At 39.8% G+C, this 18,247-nt stretch overlaps 2 protein-coding genes across 3 annotated transcripts in view; one reads left to right on the top strand and one right to left on the bottom strand.

The window, feature by feature from the left end:
- Positions 1 to 16,634, bottom strand: part of P2RY14 (purinergic receptor P2Y14) — a 47,267-nt gene extending 30,633 nt beyond the window's left edge. For both annotated transcript variants that reach the window (XM_019661327.1, XM_019661323.1), the window contains exon 1: positions 16,539 to 16,634. The gene's annotated coding sequence lies outside the window, so the exon portion shown is untranslated. The remainder of the gene's footprint in view (positions 1 to 16,538) is intronic.
- The window catches only part of MED12L (mediator complex subunit 12L), a 350,111-nt gene that overhangs the window by 162,699 nt on the left and 169,165 nt on the right, over positions 1 to 18,247 (top strand). The window lies entirely within an intron of this gene.

The following is an 18,247-nucleotide window of genomic DNA, read 5'->3' as shown; positions in this document are numbered from 1 at the left end:
GAGGGGGGGGAGTGGGGTAGAAGAGATGTGTTTCAATTATAAAAAGAATGAGGGAGGGCTATTCAGATTAATAGACATGGTGTTTGAAAATGGTGAGTGGAACCAAAACACCATCTTATCTAGCTTAAAATTGTGAGTTGGTATTACCAGAACATACAATGAACTTATTTATGTTCACCTCTTACTTCCTTTTTAATCTAGCTTTACTGACATCTTTTCTTTTTTTTTTTTAAATTTGGGGAATTGGAGGAGGGGAAACAGTGTTGGGTAATTGGGGAAGGGGACCAGCCAAATTGTTGTTCTTCAATCTTCGTTGTGGAGGGTGCCAGTTGCCATCTGGCTGCTCATCGGCAGTTCGTGGCCTCTAAGCTCAGGTGCTGTGTTAACAATCTTAGTTGCGGGTGGGTGTAGCCACCATCCCATGTTGGAGTTGAACCAGCAACCTTGTTGTTAAGAGTGCATGCCCTATCCACTGAGCTATCCGGGCGGCAACTCAGCTCAAGGTGCCATGTTCAGTCTTAGTTGCGGGCGGGTTTAGCCCACCATCGAACAGGCAATTTTGTTAGGAGCACATGCTCTCACCAGCTGAGCCATCCTGCCACCTGTTGGCAGCTCAGCTCTGGCGCAGCATCACTGGCCCATGTGGGAATCGAACTGGTGGCACTGTTGCTCAGAGCTCACGCTCTTAAGCTAACTCTTAACCAGCTGAGCCACTCGGCTGGCCCTACTGACATCTTTTTAAAACTAGTTTTTAGTGACAATTTATGTAAGTACAACTCAGTACTGACCAGCTTTGTTCCTTGATGATCACTTTCCTGGGTGTGTAGGCATTAGGAGCTAGTCTTTAAAAAGTAATAAACTCGTTATTCGTGTAGATGACTGTAATCACTTACCCCTATTCAAAATATTCCTGCTGTAGTTGGACTCAAACTACATTATACTCAAAGTTCAGCCAGCAACAACAAACATTTATTTTTATCCTGAGGGCCTCACATCCCTTATGCTGGTCACCAGTTTCTGTCTCCCCAGAGTTCTTTGAGGTCCTGGATGCATCTGGCCCCTTTCATTCTGTGTGTTACAGGTCAGGTGTTGTCTGGTGATCCTTATGTGTTTAATGATGGAATGACCTTGCCTTTGATTATTTGATGGGAGCATCTTGATATTCAGAGCCCTGTTTTATTCACACATTTAATTCTGAAACAACAGAAAGGTGGAATTTTTGAAACTATTGTACATTATATTCTCCCTCAACCTCATTTGAAAATGACTTTATATATGAGAGAGATTAGGGAGGTGTCTGGTATGAATGGATGCTGGAGAAACCAAAAGAAATGGCACCGGTGGAGGTATATTGACATCCACTGTTTTATACTAAGATCAAAGCTAGTTTCTAATTTACCTAATGAGTTGTTTGATAAATATTTGCCAAATCAAAATTGCCAAATTGAATTAAACTGGTAGTCAAGTGTAGCCTACCTAGAATTTTAGAGGGTGGGAGGATTGGTGATGAGGGTTGGTAGGTAATTCACAGGTATGAGTGGAGAAATGGCCATTAGTTTTCTTAACATTAATTCTGCTAGGGAGGTTGGTTGCTTTCCTGAAAGAAAAAGTCAAAATGCCCACATGATTCCTTAAGCCAGTAATTCTCAAAGTGTGGTTCCTGGACCCGGGCCAGGATGTAATCATCATCTGAGAACTTGCTAGAAACGTCCTGACTCCTTTTCATGTCCTAGATTACCCCAGACCCCTCCACCCCAGAAACAAAGTCTGGGCATGGGCCCAGGGCTAGGTGTTTAAACAAGCGTGTTAAAGTTTGAGAATGACCTTTAAACCAATCATTTGTAGCAGCTTTATGTTGTGAAGGCCTTTCAGAATTTGATGACAGGCAGAAAGCTAGAAAAATGCACAAACACATTACATACAATAGTGGGGGGATGTGGGAACCCCTGATTAAGTACTCTGATATAAACTACATATTTTCGTTTTCTGACTATTTCCTATTAGAATTATTAGATTCTAAGTCACACACCAGTGATTGTTTAGAGAATTTGATTATTCGTTTTTAGTACCAGGTGTAGCCTTAGTCTGTGGTTTGCCCCAACTCTTTTCATGGAGAGCTTGCGCCTTAAGATCTCTCCAGATGTTAATCCAGGGCTCTGTGTAAATGTCAGCAGGTCCTGACACCTGCTGCTCAGCCATAGAACTTGACAATAGCGGAAGCTTCTGGCAGTCACCCACCCAGCCAGAGGGTGGGAAGGGAATTCAGTGAAGACTACTTTCAACAACTTAATTTTCTAAAAAACTTACTAAGGAATGCATGGGCAAATTAGAAAACATAGCAAACTGAAAAGAAAAAGATTAAGATCATTGGACAATTTATCTTTGGGTAACCAGTTATTTTGTTGTAAATGGTAAAATAAGTAAAACAAGAGTCACTTGATGACTGACGCTAGAGGGGAGTTTGTGCCTCCTGGTTATGCACTACGATGATGACAGCATTAATAATAAAGCCTAACATTTACTGAGTTTCTATAACATTCCAGATACTGTTCTGAATTCCTTATTTATATGGACTCATTAAAACCTGATAGCTAGTGTATGAGATCAGTACTTTTATGTACCAATTAAACGAGGACATTGAGGCACAGAGGGGTTAAGCATCTTGCCCAAGATCTCATGGATGGTAAGGATTTGAGTTGAGGCAGGAAGATGTCGTGATTCTCTGTCTTAAACATGTGTCCTCTGCTGATCGTCCAGGATGGTATGATAACACGGCTGTGAATTCCTGTCAGGTGGTGCTGGTGGTGGTGGAGAGGACACCCATGCATGAATGCAGTGGGATGAGGGATGAGGAGTAGGACATTTCTGTCTAGGTCAGTGGGTGCAAAGGTAGATCAACAAGTCAGGAGTGTGCACAGGTCCTATGCATTTAGGGGACCCCAGCACCCTTTAGTGACAGAGTTTACCATCAGCCTCGCCTTGAAATATCTCCCATTCCTTTGTCATCAACATGTGGAACTCCTCAAAGAATGCCTGCTGATTGGAACTTACCAGTTTGCCTTAAAATGATGAGCATCTATTAACTGTAAACTGGATACCATTAAATTTCTGAGCTGAACCTTCACAAACAGCTGGAACCAGACAGAAGTGTGCAAATGTGACATCCAGTATTTGCTGCTGTAATGAGGGCTGACAGAATTATTATCGGTCACCAAGCCTTTAAATAATACTTGTTTGCAAAGTTGCCTTTGTACTTTGATCTTGAGTTTAATGCCAATCTGGGTCATAATCAGCTTTGCAAAATGTCATGAGCTTTGTATGTTCTACATTAATTTAATTTTCCTTAAAATTATTGTATTTCCTGGAACACTAAGTGGACGACGTTTTTTTCTTTAATGTTATTTGAAAGAAAGAATCCAAGAGCAGATTGATTTAATGCACTCAGTGAATAAGCACTCATCTCTGAGAGACGAGTTATAAGACTGTGGCCTACAGAGTTAGAATTCCTGGATTCAAATCTGCACACCCTCCTCCTTCTCACACTTATCAGCTGTTTTGAGTCTGGCTAAAATACTTAATTCACCTGTTAAATAGGAATAACTCTGTATTCCACAGGATTGTTGTAAGAATTCAGTGAGGTAGTATAAAGCTTTAGTGTGGTGCCTAAGTCCTGGAAAGCCCTCAATACTTGTTAGTAATTATTAAATACCAGAAAGGCAGATACCTTTGGGCAGAGGTTGAGATCACTTACCCCTGCTTCCAGCCCCCTACCCACTTAGCAGTATACCTAGGTGATTTTTCCACGTCAGACTTTAAAACTCTATCTTTATCTTTAGAAGAGCTGCACACCATCCCATTGAGGGAAAGAGTCACAATGTGACCATTACCTTATTAATGGTATTTGGATTATTTCACATTTTTTTCATCATTCTAAACATCTTCTACTCTTATTCCCTTGCTCTCTTCTACATTTTTCCCTCAGAGCTTTGAAGGTTGTGTTTTGAGGTCAGTCTTTTGTACTCCTGCTGTAATTGTTTCATTATTTTGTAAGCACTTGTTTGGTGGGGTACCAGGAAGTCGTTTGTACTTACTTAGCATAAAATAATTATCGGGTATGTTGTCCTATAAACTGAAGAACTGAACTCTTTTCATAAGGGGAGTAGGCAGTATGCTTTGTCAGATGAAAAAGAGGAAACCGCCTGAGAGCTTTTATTGAAAACTTCTTATGGCTTTTGTAAGGTTATTACCTAATAAACCTAAACTCATTAGCTGATATATAATTGTGAAAAGTGCACATAACCTAGAATGGAGAGTTTTCTCATTTGTATTTGATGAAATACCTTTTCCCTGAAATTGTTCTTCCTCAATTGCAGTTTAAGTTGGGTATTTAAAACCTTCTCAGTCATAGTCAGTGCTGGGAAGCAGAAATCTCTTGTTTGGTCCTCTTGCGTCCCCATCCCTCTCCCCAACCCCCCACAGTCTCTTCTCCAGCCAATTGCCAGAGAGTTTTCTCTCAGAACACACATCACGTCCAGGCACTCCTTTGCTCAAACCCACTGGGAACCTGGGTTGAAAGAGGGTTTCCCATCACACATGGAGTAAAATACAGGTTTTGGTCTTGGCCTGTGGGGCCCTCTGACCCAGCTGCACTCCCTGAGTTCCCTGCCTCGACCTCTTTCTGCCATCCCACCGCCAACATGTCAAATCCATTTCAGAACCTCTGCATATACTCTTCCTCGTTCTTTGTTCCTCATTTCATGCAGGTCTCCTGTTCTGATCTCTCATCATTGTGCCTGCGCTGGAGCCCCTCCTCCACTGGGCACCCCCCCATGATGTCCTGCCCCAGTTTTGCTCCGTGGGTCTTCCTCGCAAAACTACGCATTATGCTGTGTTAGTTATTTGTTTACTGTGTGTCTTCCCCCAGGATGATAAACCTGTGAAGTCAGGCACTGTCTTGTTCACTGCTGTGTCCAGGCACGTAGAATAGTGCCTCGTATAGGGAAATACTCAATAAATATTTATTGAACTAATGAAGCTATAAAGGAAGGGGGAGATACTTGTAGAATATAATGTCTGATGCTGTATTTGGGGACTTTGGTCTGAATACCGATCACAGAAACTAAGGGTGGATCTTCTAACTTTAAAGAGTTCAGAGAAATTGTCAGTCTTTGAGTTTAGTTTTTAGAGCATAGACATGTAGTTTCTGAGACTTTTTCAAAAAACCAGAAGTACTGTGAATTGATTTCTCATCTTTGAGCATCATTATCTTCTGCTTTTTTATTTTGCTCTCATATTTACATCTTATATCCTGAAAGCACTTTCGAGTCATTGTTCTCATCTTCTCAAATGCCCACTGGCAGATCGGGCCCCCCCTTGTCCCTCATTCCCCCTCAAGTGAGTGATGACAATTTTACGGTGTATTCAGGGGTCCCTTCTCCCTGGAGGGGTAGGGCATATGTAGCCGGCTCTTTTAAGAACACCCCTCTCTGTAAGGAGGAGTCTGCAAGTTGTTTCACCCGGGTTTCCGCCTGACTTCAGGGCAGGTCCCAAGGGCTTTCCTGGAAGCATTCCAGGGAGGCTGATGGAGTCTCCATCCACCTCAGCCTCCTCAGAACGTTTCTGTTTCCATCTGTCTAATGCATTAGTGTTCCCTGTAAGATTTTCAGTAGGAGTTTCTTTCAATGAATAAAAAAATGTCCAAACACCTCCAATTGAGGAGGGTCTCTTTCCTTTCTAGGAATAATGGGAGGGCTTGGAACAGGGCCTGTGTCTCTGAGATTTGAAGGGGGCAGACCAAGGCAAGGCAGCTGGTCTGGATGAGGCCGACTAGGTGTGACCCAAGGAAACATTTGATTGTTGTCTGTGCCTTAAACTTAATTACAGGCATCCTGAGCCACTGGCATAGGTTTTACTAGGCAGGATACACCGGTGCCCTTGGTTTTTGTGCCATCTTACTTTCCCCTCTTTCAGTTCCTCTTTTCTCCTTAGTGCTTCTGTTTGTGGTGCAACACTGCTGCGGAAACTTTATGCTAATGGCTTTTCCTGGTGCTATGCGTTTGGGGGAGGCTCATCTCATTTCTGTTAAAAAACAGCAGGTCCTTGAAGAACATCGTTTCCTTAAATTGTTTTTCATAGTTTCATTATGCCTTAGGAGCTTAACTCTTGCTTACATCACTTAGTTTATGGTCAAATTGGTTTTCTTTTACCTTCTTTGGCTTAAAGTTGCAGCCCCTATCAAAGATGTTCAGTGAAGACTTACTGTAATTAGTTTCCCTTTGATATCCTCAGTTTCCAAGGCATTCCAAACTCTCTATTAAAATGAGAACATGAACTTATCAAAGTCAAAATGTAAACAAATTTGTGAAATATTTCACCTTATCACTGAATGTATCTGGAAGAGCACAAACATAAACTCGTAGGCTCACACTCACAGTACCACCCAATGGAGAGCTGTTTGTTGCTGACTAATGAACTTAACATTAAATACAGGTTGTCTAGACTCTAGACATTATTAGAATTATATTTGCACAAAAGTACTTATCCTATAATACATTAATCCTTTTTTTTTGGTTGATATTTTTGACTTTCACATTAGTCGTAGTTACATCACTTGGTGGGGGCACCGGTGTGCTGCGTATTGTTTTCTTTGAATATTCTTTCGTATTCTAGAACCTTGAAGATTTTAAGTAAATGAAGGTATGAATGAGTAAGTGACATGAACAAATCAGTGGAAAGGAATTCCAGCCATAGGAGAAGAGCTTTGGGACTTAGTGGCTTGGGATAGGGAAAAATAAAGCAATTGGCTGTCCGGTAAGAAGAAAGTCAAGAGTCAGAACAAAACAATTGCTGGAGACATTTTATGAAGGAAAAGCTACTTTTTTTGAGGCAGGAAGTGGTATGTGCATGCTCTTGAATTATAGCAATGCTGTAACATGGGAGAGAACTTTTCTAATTAAATATTGTCTAGGTAGCTCATTCTAGAGTGTATTTTTTGCAGTTAGAGTTTCTTAGATTCTTTAAATAAAAAGTTTATTTTGACTATTATTGGAACTATTAACTAACACTTCATGGAAGGCTTAAGACAATATACCTTACTGGAAGTTTTTGCTGCTTTGATTCATTTGACCTTCCACTGTGGAAACGATTGTACACTTAGGATAGCATAAAAATATTGGAGTGCTATTAAGGAAATGGGTGTCATTGAAATACTTAATGAGAAAAGAAATTTAAATGCATAACTTAGCCAAATTCAACTAGCTAGACCCAAAACCTACTTTTCTCTTTAAAAAGAGATGGTAGCAGGTATATATGGTACTCACTCTTCTTGTATTTTACCCTAAATTATAAGCAATGTTGTTCATTATTTCCAAGAAATGTTAGCTTGTGAATCTGGGTAAATCACTAAAAATAGAGTACGTGCAAGCTACAAATAAGTACGTAAGTTCTTGTAAATAGTTTTCCTATGGCAATTTCTCAGTTGTAGTGTGGAAACTTAAGTGCTAAAGTGGAATAATAAGAAATGAACCTTCCTCAACAATGAGTGTGTTTGGGCTCAATACTGTCAAGGACGCAGCTGTCATAATACAGCTCCTCAGCATAGTCTCTTCATTTCTTAGTGTGCACATTGTTTTATTAACCGCATTGATGAATCCTTACAAAGTTCTCTATGATCCTCGTTAATTCATTTCTCCACACCCCAATCAAATGGAAAAGAATATTTTTTACTCTTTCCAGTCTTGCATTTTCTTGGTAAAATCTCAAGGAAATAGCTTGAAATGCTCTGTTTTTAAGATGCATTAAATAATAGCCTTTATCTGAATTGCAGGAGTAATTCTCTTGCTGTTTTTAGTTGGCATGCTTTCCAGAAGAAATATTAGTAAACATTTTTTTAAGGCCATCTAAAGCCTATAAAACAATGTGAGTGTTTTAGGCTATAGAAACTATGTCACCCGAGAGTAATATTTTTAATATTTATTACTTTTTTTAAAGTCAGTTTTCAACAGAGCTGCTGTGAAGCACTGATTGTTTTCATGGAGCCTAATTCATTAAGGAGAATTCAGTCTATACTAATGACATGGTAATTGTTCCAGTGTATATTCAAAAAAGAAGAAATTGATTGTGAGTAAGCTGTTTTCTGTGCTGGGTTAAATTGTTCTTTGCACAGAAATGGAAACTTTGGATTATCTCTGCCCTAGTCAGAAGTTTGTCATAAGGCAGGGCCTTAGCATCAGTTCTAAATGGACACTTTTGGATTGTTCCATTGGGTCTCCTTCATGACTTCATTCCTATTAGTAGGTTTTCTATCCAGGATGTTAACAAGGCTGAACACAGGCCCTTCAACAGGCTTTCAAAATACATTTCTCTTAACCTGTAAAGCATTTATAAGTGAGTCAGCAATGTTTATAGAGCACTTGTTCTGTTCCAGAGATCTATTACCAGATGAAACCGGGGAGTCCGAGAAGTAATGCAAGACAATCATAGACCTAAATATAAAACTGAAATGATAAAGATTCTAGAGGAAACAGATTATCTTTCCAACCTAGGCAACAGTTTCTTAGAATACAAAATGTACTAACCATAAAATAAAAAATTAATAAATTCTTTATCAAAATTTAAAACTTCAGTTTTCATTAGACACCATTAAGAAAATGAAAGGCAAGCCACAGATTGCGAGGAAATATTCACAATATTTATCTCAGTTAAAGGACTCAGACAATTTAAAGAATTGTCATAACTCTAATAAAAAGACAAAGAACTCAATTTAAAAAAATAGCCAAAAATCATGAACAAATAATTTACAAAAGAAGATTTGACCAAAGAACACGTAAGATACTCAACATCATTAGTCAACAGGAAAATGCATATTTAAATGATAAGGTACCACTTCACATTCATTAGAATGGCAACAAAACAAATACCAAAAAACCCCCAAAAAACAAAAAAAAAAATACCCCAAAACCAACTGACAGTACTGTTGACAAGGAAATAGAACAATTAATGCATTCATACAATTTTGGTTGGAGTATAAAGTAGTAAATACACTTCGGAAAATGGTTTGGTAACTTCTTAACCACGTTAAACATATAGCTAGCAACCTTATGAGCTAGTAATTTAACTTCTAGGTGTCTGCCTAAGAGAAATGAAAGCATATGTCCACAAAAAGACTTTTATTAGAATGTTCATCACAGCTTTATTCATACTAGCCCCAAATTGGGAATGGCCCAGATGCTCATGAACAGATTAAAATGAGTAAAGAAATTGTGTGTACTTAATTGTGGTATACTTATAGAATACCACTCAGTGATCAAAAGGAATGATACAGACCAACAATATGGATAAACCTCAAAACATTATGTTGAGTAAAAGAAGTCACACACAAAAGGGGTATGTACTGTGTGATTCTATTTAAGTGCAGACTACTATAGGTAAAACTGCTCTCGTGGGAGAAATCAGGAGTGTGGAGCCCTGTCACTGGAAAGAACCACAAGGGAACTTTGTGATGGAAATCTATCAGTTGGGGTGGTAATTACATGGTGTCAAAACTCATTGAATTTACATTTAAAATCTATTTTCCGTTTTACTTTGTGTAGTTTATACACCAACATAAATTAAGTGGGGGGAAAAAATCAACGGTGTAAAACTTGCCCTTGGAGCAGTAAGGGTGTTGAACAGACATGAAGCAGGTTGTAAAACTGTATGTAAGTCATGTAGGATGTAGGAGAGATGGCAGAGATGGCAGGGAGTGTGCACTATGTGAGTTCTCAGAAAAAGGCGGGTCAAGCGGGAAAGGCTTTCTGGGCAAGGATGGTTTGTGTTGTGTTTTAAAGATTGAAGAAAATGATAGAGATTGCGGATTAGAGGGAAACTATTTCAAATAGGGTCAAGGTCTCAGGTCACGGGGTCAAGATAAGAGTAAAGACATGCTTTGAAGTCAATAAACGTATTAATGGAAGTTGTTTCCCTTCTCAGTATATCACTTCCCACCCCTCTGTAGTATCATTTTCCTTTCAAGACACAGCCTGTTTCTGTTTCTTTTGTCCACTAGATGCTCCATCACTGTGTTCTGTATTTTTTCTGAGCTCTGATTTTAACTCCATAGTGTAGCATTTATTTTTTCTCGGGTTACATCCTACATGTGAAGTGTTCCCTAGGGGAAGGTAGCTTTCCCTTCACTGCCCCAAGTAAAACGATGAGTCTACAATCAAATGCTGGTTAAGATTCTTTGGAGGGAGGAGGTATGATAGACGTGCAGGAGAGGGCGTCTGTTGGAATGTGAATTTGCTACAGTCAGTGTATGCTGTCACTTAGGTACCAGATACTGTGATAAACATTACCATTGTTCTTCTTAGGTAGGTATTTTTATTCTGTTTTTACCGGTGAATAAGCTGAGCAGGCAGAGGTTAAGTGACAAGCTGGAATTTGAATGTATCTCTTTGGTTTTCACAGTTCTCGTAGTCATCAAACCACTGTGCTATGTTACTGAGAAATATGATGATGGTGATGACATCAATAAACACTGATTATACTCTTCTGCCAATCGTTCTTTGGGCACTTTATACATATTAATTCATTTCATTTCTATAGGTGAGGGGAATGAGTCAGTAGTCATAGAAGAGTAAGTGGTGTGGAGTAAAGATTTGAGACCAGGTAGTCATTCCAGAATGACTCTTTACTCTTTATTATCATGCTCTACTACTGGGCTTTGTAAACGTAGGCCTGTCTCCGTTAGTGAGAGCATGGCATGCACCTTTTGTTAGGTGTGGTAGGTGTGGATTTAAATAAAAACGCGTTAGGCAGAATGTTGTTTCCATGACATTTAGTTTTTAAGATCCTCCTTACTGCCAGCCATCCATAAAACATTAGTGGAGAAACTTCACTGCTATTTCCCTACTAGGCTAGGCGCAGACTCCATTTTTTTGAGGGATTAAGAGTCTACGAACATCTAGGTCTGGGTTATTTTTACTCGTGGCTTTTCAAGTATTTAAAAATGCTCATACTACTTGAATTAAACTAACAAACTGGACATGACTGGCAATGTGCTAAATTTATGGTTTGTGAAGGAAAATTAATATAGAACTCTAATCAGTAGACCCATACTCAGAAAAAAAGTCTTGCCACCACACCAAGTTATTATGCAAAAAGTGGACAATAAGTTAAAATAATGTATTTAAAGGAGATATTTATCCTTTTCTAGAAGTGATTTGAACTTAGTCTAGTGTGGTTTTGGATTATTTGTTTATTTGTTTGTTTGTTTTTTGGTTAACCAACTATTTGCCTCATTGGCACTGGTGAGGAGGCCTGTTGCAGTACTCAAACTCTTCATAGACTCAGTGATAACAGGGTCAATCTGCACCTTAGGTTTTCTTTTCATTTCTGAACATATCCTTCCTCTTTCTTTTTTCACTTCTATGAAGGTGCTGCTTGCAGAGATATTTATAGCAGGGAAAGAGGCAGTGAGATCCTTGTGCAAAAACATACTTGGGCATTTTTAGGGGCCACGAGGGAGAGAATATTAAATACTAAGGGCCAACTCTTAGGACATTTAACTGAATTTAGTATTATTTTCCATATTTTATTTTTTTCGTTAGTACATGCAGGGCTATCAGCTCCTAACTAGGGTTAGGTCAAGAATTTGGATCAAATCAGTAAATGTTGGTTGACTTTTGATGAGAATAGCACCCCTTCCATGTATCTATGTAAGTTATAATGTGCCCAAATATTGTTGTTCATTTCCTAGAGGAGTAAGAGGGAAGATGTGAAGGCTTGTCTTTGTGTCTATTAGAATGTAAGCTCATGTAGTCAGACATGCTCCTGCATGCACAGGACCCCTGGTCCCTAGAACCGTGGCTGCCACATGTCAGGGAACCAGTGTTTGTTGAATGAATGATGACTGAATTATCTTGAGGATGAGAATGAGATTTCATCCATTCTCTGGAGCAGGGGGAGGCCTCCTGTGAGCTCACCCACCAACTTGAGCCTAGAGCTGGACTCACTGAGAACATCCTCTAAGCATCAGGTGAATCCTGCTTTCCAGCCAGGTATCTCCCCCACAATAAAAGAAAAGCTGACACATATCAAGTCTGCTTGGTGTAAATTGTTCCTATGGTCCAGTGACGTGAATTGTGTGATCCTGGAAAATTGAGAATCAGATTCATTCTCTAAGTGACACCAAAGTGTATTCAGTTGACCCTTGAGGAACACAGGGGTCAGGGGTGCTGACACCCCATCCATGTAGTTGAAAATCTGCATATAACTTCTGATTTCCCAAAAACGTAACTATTATTAGCTTACTCTTGATTAGAAATGTCAATTAACACATATTTTGTATGTTATATGTATATTATATATACTGTATTCTTAAAATAAAACAAACTAAAGGGAAAACGTTATTAAAATCATAAGGAAGACAAATATATTTACAGTATTTATTGGGATAAAATTGCATATAAGTGGACCTGCACAGTTTACGAGTAAACCTGTATTGTTCAAAAGTCACCTGTAATCTTCTTTGAGCCAAATAGCTGATCTTTTTCTCTTTGAGATCTTAATTTCAACAACGGGTGTTATATAATTGAGTAGAAGCCCCATCCCTCTCTGATCTGAAAGATGAAGGGTCAGAACATGATATCTAAGGCCTTTGATGCTTCTCAGAAACCACAGTTGGGAGACTTAAGTGAAGAGTAAAAAGCCAACAATTTAATTTAGGCTTAGTGAAGACAAAGATTTCAAAGGAATTGAAAATTGGCCAGATCCAAAATCATATAACCAGTATTTCACTTTGTCTTTAAAAGAACAGATGGATGGAGATGCTTTGTGGCAAACGTGGTTTTTCTGTGAATTAACATAGCCAAGTTATTATTATAAAAATAAGACTAGTAAGTTACTAGGTTTGTATTGGGTTGTTGGAAAAGTCATGACGTATTTTTTCTATGTTTTACGTTGCAAAAATGCGTCATGACTTTTCTGACAACCCAATACTTTATAGGGTGCTAGCCAGGAAAAGAAAACTCCCTTCGAGGAGCCAGAATTTAGTAAGAAGGATTTGAATGATTTAGTGGAGGCTATTTGATCCCACATGCTATCCAGGAAGCTGAGGATTTAAACTAGATTTTATGTAGTTTGTTGGTGGGTACTTTTTTGTGAATGTTGGGTACCACTACTGAAATCGGTTCGCTCCCATGCTTCCTAGATTTTTATGAGGCAGTGCATCTTTTAGCATTCAGGGAGGCTATGGGTTTAGCACCAGATGTAGCAGCAAGACTTAAAGCCAATTTGTAGTCTCAAGTAGTAAATAGAATCCAGCCAGTGAACCCCCTTTGTAGCATCCACTCTGACCCGTGAGGATGACCAGGTAATTTATTGTCTACTCCAGGACCTTCTGAGGCAGAAAGGGGGCACTGGGCACCATTTATAGCTACGTCCGGCAGCAGGTGAAAACTGGAGCAGTCCCAGGACTTGGGTCGCTTTACCCAGTGGACTTCAACATTGAATGTGCAGCAAGATCACCAAGAGGGCTTGTTAAAACACAGGTTGTTACGCGCCATCCCCAGTGTTTCAAAACCCGTAGGTCGGGGGTCAAAAATCTGCATGTCTCACAAGGTCACTGGTACGTTGATGCTGCTTGTATGCGGCTCCACTTTGAGAACCACTGCTCTGTCTGAACAGGTGGCACTCCTATGCTGGTCATGCCATTTTCAGTTTAAAGAAACTCTCCTTATTGTCCAGTTCTCCTCCGCTAGACAACCTTCTGCCAGTGAGGACACCCCTGAGGAAGATGGCAGAATAAGCTCACGTTGGCTTCAACTTGTGTCTCCCTGGACGCTCTGTTCTTGGTATTCCAGAGGCTGCTGGGAGGCTGAGACAGCTCACCTGGTACCACCCTACCTTTCAAGGAAATGCTGAAACCAAAGGGGATACACGTGACTTCTGGTTTCTTACCATAGAGATGTAGGCATAGGAAAGCCTCCAGACAATTCACTCTGGAGGCTTTTTACAGAGTGGACATTGTTTCGGGCAGTGATATTTCTCTGTTCAGCAGATGACTTCCGAAACATCTTAGCTCTAATTGGAAATACCTTGACTCTGTTTCTTTCCCTCCCTCCCTCCTTTCCTGTGTAATGCTTAAATATGTGGGGATACTACACTGCTTTGACTTCTGAAGCATTTGTTCATTATTTTGACTTCTCAGTGACTGCTTAGCTTGAATGAGCAACTTGTAGATAGTTTTATTTGTAAGGCACATGTGAATGTGGGACTTACCTGTAGAGCAGTGTTCTCAAAGTGTGGACCCCAGGTCAACAGCATCAACATCACTGGGAATTTGTGAGACATGCGAATTCTAAAGCCCCCACCCCAACTTACTGAGTCAGAAGCTTTGGGGAGTTAGGCCAGGGCTATGTGTTTAACAAGCCTTCTAGGTGCTTCTGAGATACAGCGGAGGTTGAGAAGCACTGTCGTAAATGGTTTTATGTTATATCTTACCTGCTTTGGTCTATAAAGGTATTGAAATGTCTGCATTATGTTTGCCAGTGGTCTGATAAATAATCACATATACATCTGCCTTGATTCATGTTTATAATAATAGTGAGAACAATAATGATGTCAGCCCCATGTATTGAATGCTTCTTCCATTCCTGTGTTAAAGATTTTGCAAATAGTATCTGATTCAGTCATACAGTCGTCTTGTACTGATGTTATTGTCACTGTTTTACAGATAAGGGAACGAGGCCCAGGGCACTCGGAGAACTGGCCTCAAAGATGGTGGTCACTTAGTACCTTCCTGCCTAGGGCACCCATTAGTATTTTAACGTGTTTGTTTTTTTCCCTCCCAATTCTCCTCACTTTGAGAGGTTTTCTTTTTCTACTCATGTGTATGGAGATGTCAGGGATAATTATAATTTCATGCTTTTAGTAAAACTTTTCCCCCTAATATATATGCATAATACTAGATTGAACACGTCCTACAAATTCAAGACTGAGGATGGAAGTAGTTGAAGAGAATTGAAGGACATGCTGCTCGAGGGTGGGGTGGGGGGAGCAGCTTGTAGCAGTGGCCAGGCTGGCTGAGTGGACCCCTGTGGGCTGTAGGAGCCAGCACCCTGGAATGGAGCGCCAGTGCCTTCCGTGTGTTCAGGGGCTCTGGCTCATGGGGAGAACAGCTGGGTGGCCTTGGTCTACCTGCTTCCTCAAGTGTGAAGTGGGCTCCATACATCTCAGTAAATGATGGTTCTTTCCCCACACCCTGCCCACTTCCCCTTACTGGGTCTTCCTGCTTTGAGTATCTTGGTGCCCCTCATTTCTTTTTTACTAAGCTATAACAGACAACAATTTATAGTTTATGTCTATATTACCGGTGTGTGGTTGTGTTTGTGTGTGCATACTTTTATATGTGCATTTATAGATTTTATGAAGTATAACATTTGTATGTACACAAATCGTAAAATAAGTTATTTTGATATTTTATAGTGGGTACATCTTTTTCTTATTTTTTAAACTTATCTTTGATATCTAAGTTTTTTAGTGCTAAAATTGTTTTCAAGTTCATATTACAAGTTTTTTTAAATTACAGTTGATATACAATATTATATTGGTTTCAGGTGTATAACACAGTGATTAGACATTTATATAACTTACTAAGTGATCACCCTGATAAGTCTAGTACCCGTCTGTCACCATACATAGTTATGCAAACCACAGTGTTTTTTTTGTTGTTTGTTTGTTTGTTTACCAGTATGACCTTTGATTTGTTTTCTTGATAGCATTAGTTGTCCTTGCTTAAAAATACATATATATAGGACTAGATGGATTGCATAAGATTGGTTGAATATGCTTACAGCGTGGATCTGTGCCAATTCCCCAGTGTATAATTTAAATTTATAATGTTTAAAGTATTTTAAATAATAGAGCTGACTAGTTATACATCATAATAAGTAACATATGAACTCAATTTTTTGCTATTCATAGGAATAGATGTTTTTGCAGCTTATAATTCTCTTTAAATTAAATAAATATCTTAATAGGTAATTGAAGGGTTAGCTTACCACAAAAACAACTAAGATAAAGAGCTTTTTACCTATATAAGTATATGTACTTATATAAAATAGTAACTATATCATATTTGCACACATGCAATTGTAAACAAAACATGATTGCATGGACTCATAAATATTATTGTAATAATTGATTTTGTACTTTTTAAAGGCAATTTTGATACACATTTGCAAGCTTTTGAAATGTTTGTCCTGGACGAATACCTTTTAAGCATTTACTTGATATCTCTCCAGCACAGATGTATTTTTACAGCCACAGTTGGAAATCATAAATAATCATCAGTGATCAAATTTCAGCTTGGAATCCCCCAAATCAGCACGAGCCAGTATTACCACACCAACCAATTACAGTTCTCAAACAAAAGGTCAGACCGGGGGATAGTCTAGCGTTGCTTAGCGCTGTCGCCCCCAGTTCTGACATCTCCCATTCCATCCTCACGCACCATTCACATACACTTGGGTTCTCTCATGGCAAAGCTGTTTCCTTACCTGCCTCTAGCCCTTCATCTGCAAGTCAGGCAGCACTCATTTCAGGGTATGTCTCATGGTGTGTTCCAAACTGAGACTATTCTACAGAGTTCTTGCTCGTCTTCAACAACAATTGAAATCAGGAACTTGACCTAAACCACGAGATAGTGTATCGAACGTCACTCTGCTGAGTTAGCCAACTAGAGCTTACCCAAGGCTGGGAGATGGAAATGGAGGAAGAGGGACTTGTGGGTGTCTGTGGCTGTCAGGCTGGCCTCTGCTAGTTCCTTGCCTTCAGTGATCCCCCAAAATTTTTCTGCAATTTTTTTCCACATCATCTAGCAAATGAACAGCCAGGTAACAACCTACATATGTTTTCTTTATAAACTTGGCCATTGCCAAATTTAACATGTGGTAATAGGTGGAGAACTGATAGTGGGTAACTGAGGGAGGGAAGGCATGGCCGTCCCTGAACCACCCTCCTCAAAGAAAATCATCCTCAGCCACATGATGTAGCCACAGATGGTTGATAGTTGGGGCCACCTGGAAAGCGGAATTAGCATTTCAGTAAGGAGGCATTTTGACACCAATGACCACCTCTGTCAGATAAGAGGCGCTGCCGCCCAGAGGGTGTTTTCCCCATATTTGAGCATTACTGACAAATAGCTCATGAGTAGGATTTCAGATAAACTCATTATGTGTTCATCTTTTGCTAAGTTTGTGCTTTTTATGTTATTGTTTTGAAAGTCAGAGGCAGGAGCCGTTCATGTTTTTAGTTCAAGTTCTGTCATATAATTTGTAATGTCATCTAGAGTTACCCAGTGTCTTTCCCATTGAATACTTGTGTTCGGGCAGATTGGGCAACCACTCAGAATTTGACTACCAAGACCTCATCCGAGTGTGTGACTCAGAACCGGAGAAGAAAGAAACAAAACTGTGCTCTGGAAAGCTCTTTATAAGGCTGCTACATTTCAGGTGTGTTCACTCAGGCTGTTCCATTGTCACATTATGGGCTAACAGCTTAACTAGTCAAGTTCAGTGGAATTTAAAAATGTAATACAGTAATACCTTGGTTTGTGAGCATAATTCGTTCAGGAAACAAACTACTTGTATTGCAAGACATCGCTCGTTTGCCACGTTAAAATGTATTAGAGATGTTTGCTTGTCTTGTGGAACACTCGCGAACCACATTACTCACAATCCAAGGTTTCACTGTATATAATTACAGTTATGATAGTCATTTGTATTCATTTATGTGCTTATGATAATGCCAGCGAGTGTTCTAGATACTTTATATGCACCTCCTGTGTAGGAGGCAGTGCTCCAGTCACTGTAAATGGAATAGTGACTGAGTCAGACCCAGGTCCCTACAGGAAGTTCATTTTCTTATTTTGTGTCTCACATACAGACTTGATAGTCACTGTTGATCCATTTAATAGACCCAGCAGAGACCCCAAGGACCCCCAGCTGGTTTAGAGAGGCCCCCCAATTGGCTGTGCTTGAGGGATCCATTATGGGCCCATATCGTTCTGGCTGCTGCTTTGACTACTGGGCCTAAGAATAACGGGGCTTGTTGGCTTCAGCAGCAGAGAGATCCAGCAAGTACACAGACGGAAGGACAAACTGACCAAGCCTGGGTATTACCAGGGCACATTGCAGCGTCCTTCAGCTGTAAACATAGGCTGCTTAAATGGATGATTTGGCATCACCAGTCTCCAAGCTGCAGCCCT

This window comes from Hipposideros armiger, unplaced genomic scaffold (genome assembly GCF_001890085.2).
Source record: "Hipposideros armiger isolate ML-2016 unplaced genomic scaffold, ASM189008v1 scaffold_344, whole genome shotgun sequence".
Lineage (NCBI taxonomy): Eukaryota > Metazoa > Chordata > Mammalia > Chiroptera > Hipposideridae > Hipposideros > Hipposideros armiger.
The sequence above is the reverse complement of the archived record's forward strand: the minus strand, read 5'-3'. Positions and strand labels throughout refer to the sequence as shown.